The 3,076-nt window shown below is 41.0% G+C and overlaps 1 protein-coding gene across 1 annotated transcript in view; it reads left to right on the forward strand.

Moving 5' to 3' along the window:
- The window catches only part of Dtd1 (D-aminoacyl-tRNA deacylase 1), a 159,415-nt gene extending 156,643 nt beyond the window's left edge, over positions 1–2,772 (forward strand). Inside the window, exon 6 of the mRNA XM_021152900.1 lies at positions 2,269–2,772. The gene's annotated coding sequence lies outside the window, so the exon portion shown is untranslated. The remainder of the gene's footprint in view (positions 1–2,268) is intronic.
- The last annotated feature ends 304 nt before the right edge of the window (positions 2,773–3,076 follow it).

Raw genomic sequence — 3,076 nt, forward strand, 5'->3', positions numbered from 1 at the left:
CATCCACTTCTGTGTTTGCTAGGCCCCGGCATTGTCTCACAAGAGACAGCTATATCTGGGTCCTTTCAGCAAAATCTTGCTAGTGTATGCAATGGTGTTTTATCATAGCAGTGGTAACCTTGACTAAGACATTTTGCCATCAGATTTTTAAAAAATATAATATCAACCTAAACTCCTTCTCCAATTGCCTCCCAGAATTGCCTCCCCAACTTCTCCCAACTTTTAGTGTTCTCTCTCTCTCTGTCTCTCTCTCCCTCCCTCCCTTCCTCTCCCTTTCCCCACTGAATCTTCCAGTTTTTGCTGCCTATATACTCATGAGTTTGGGACCATCCACTGAAGCATGTCCAACCTACTAAGGGCCATTTTCATCTCACCAGCCTCTTCCTCTTCTTGCTGGAATAATGACTGGCTTGATCGTGTATAGGAAACCACAGATGCTATGATTTCATGAGTTCAGTGGTCCTGTCATATTCAAAAGACTTGTTTCTCGATAGTCCTCCTGAAGTTGACTCTTACAGTCTTCCTCAATGGTTCCCGAGCCTTGTGGTGAGAGGGTATGACGTAGATGCTCCTGTGGTGAGTACTCCCTTGACACTCTAGGCTTCAGCCACTTGTATGTTTCTGCACTAACTGCCAGTCACTGTACAAAGAAAATGTTCTCCTGAGATCTGTGAGCTGTACTTATCTCTGGGTAGAGAGAGATGAAATTAGAGGACAGCTTGATGCTATGTCTGTTTAGCAAAATAATAATAGTAGGTTATTATTCTGGGGCTTATTAGTTCTCCAACCATGGCCTGTTGGATGGATTCACAGTACCAGGTATGTATTTCATCTTAGGGCGCATGCCTTAAAACTAAACAGAATGAATGGTTGGTTGTTCCCATGACATTCATGCCACTGTTGCACACACTTGTGGCTTTTGTAGATCAGGATACAAGGTTCACATCTGGATAAGACTACTGGTGACTTTTTTTTTTTTAACCCCCCAGCAGCCTGCATAATTCCCTTCCAGGACTATGAAAGCTAGCCATTAGTGGAAGCTTGTTAGTCAGTACTAACTTGATTTCTCCTGGCACTGTGACCACTGTGTGGTGTCTTCAGCAACAAGATCTTTCTCAAGTTCTGGTGGGCAATCAAAAATAACGGCTTGTATTGTTTTGTATTGTATTGTTTTGGGGTTTCTGAGACATACCTGACTTGTGGGAAAATATCCCACACCTAACACTCACAAGGGAAGGTACAGCAGAGAAGTGGATTAGGAAGGGATAAGTAACACTAGGGTTGTTTGAAAATCCATATGGAAACCTACTATTTTATAATATTCAAATATACATACATACATACATACATACGTGCATACACATATGCTTTCTTTGTTTCTCTTGTTTAGATTTGTTTTGAGGGTTATTCTGCCTGTATTATTTCCTTAAGTAGAAATTCAGATTATGGATTTGACAGTTTTCCCCCTTGTATAAATACTAAATGCTGTGAATTTTCTCCTAGTGAATGGTGAACATTACAGTTTTGGTATGTTGTATTTTCCTTTTCATTTACTTCAAAGTGTATTCTATTTTGCCTTAAGAGTTCTCTTTGATGCAAAGGCCATTTAGAAGTATGTTCAGATCCTGCATGGTGGTTCAAAACTGTAATCCTAGGAAGTTTAGGTAAGAAAATTAATGTAAGCTCAGAGCCAGCCTCAAACTACATAGTGAGTTTTAGGTCAGCCTGGGCTATAGGATGACCCACTGCCTCAAAAAATGAAGATGGGGAGCAGAGGGGGAACGACTAGAGAGATGGCTCAGCAATTAAGAGCACTGACTGCTCTTCCAGAGGTCCTGAGTTCAATTCCCAGCAACCACATGGTGGCTCACAACCATATGTAGTGGGATTCAATGCCCTCTTCTCGTGTGTCTGAAGAGAGCAATGATGTATTCACATACGTAAAATAAATAAATAAGTGAAAAAATGAAGACAAAACCTAAATCTAACCAGCTAACCAATCAAAGACCTGTGTTCAGTAATTTGATATACTATGTTTTTAACTCAAACACTGGGTTATTGTAGGAGACACTCTGGTGAGAAGGTTCTTGGGTTTACATATCATACGTTGCTAGACTGTTTTGCACAGTGAAGTGAGGCAATGTGATGCTGTGTTTTTGCATGAATTTGAAGTGATGCCTTTAGCTAATTCTTAATGTTTCTGGGCCTAGTGGTATGTTTTAAAAGCAGGTTTTGCAGTCCATCTTATTTTCTCTTTGTTCCTTTTAGCAAATTACCATTGGGCAGAATCGGATCCTGAAAAATTCAAGATGCTAAAGCCCCTACACTGCTTTAAGAATTCGGGACTCAAATATGAAAAGAAAATCAGAAATAAGACCCTGGGAACCTGAATATCCCTGCTGAAAAACACCAAAGGACCATTTCATTTTGTGTATTGCTGTGGTCTGATTGGGGTAGTGGGTGCTGTGGGATGGGAGAGTGCTTGTGGGTTCACACCCATGCCCTCCCCATGGAGAGGGGACCATTGGTTTCCTTGCTTTCTACCATGTTTTGGCTTGCTTTTGGAACAGGCTGGCCCAGCATCATCTGTCCTCATCTGTGGTGTACTGTGAGTCTGTGATCCATCTCCAGCACATGCCTGCTGCCCACCATCTCCATCATTGAGTCACAAGACAGGGCTGGTGTTAGGCAACCAATAATAACATATTGTATGAGACTTTGCATCTTGTACATTTTCTCTTCTTTTCTAAAAATAAATAATAAAACCATAAATCTCAATGAACTACTTTATTATTAGATTCTGCTGTGTTTGTTTAATGATGTTTTCTGTAGAAATGTGTTGTGTCTTAATCCACTGGATGTATTATACTTCATTTCAGATAAGGCCTTGCAAGTGGCTCCCATAGGCCTCTGGTTGCAAAGTCAGAGGCTATCTGTGTTAATTTATGACTGATAGCATTCTATTTGGAAAAGTGGTGGCAGGGAAGGATATGCAGATGGGCCACTTTCCCATCTTTCTTCAGAACGGCCAGAGCATCCTAATTGAGAATGGATGCAGCTGTGCATAAGCACTTGT

The sequence above is a fragment of the Mus caroli genome, chromosome 2, assembly GCF_900094665.2.
Source record: "Mus caroli chromosome 2, CAROLI_EIJ_v1.1, whole genome shotgun sequence".
Taxonomy (NCBI): domain Eukaryota; kingdom Metazoa; phylum Chordata; class Mammalia; order Rodentia; family Muridae; genus Mus; species Mus caroli.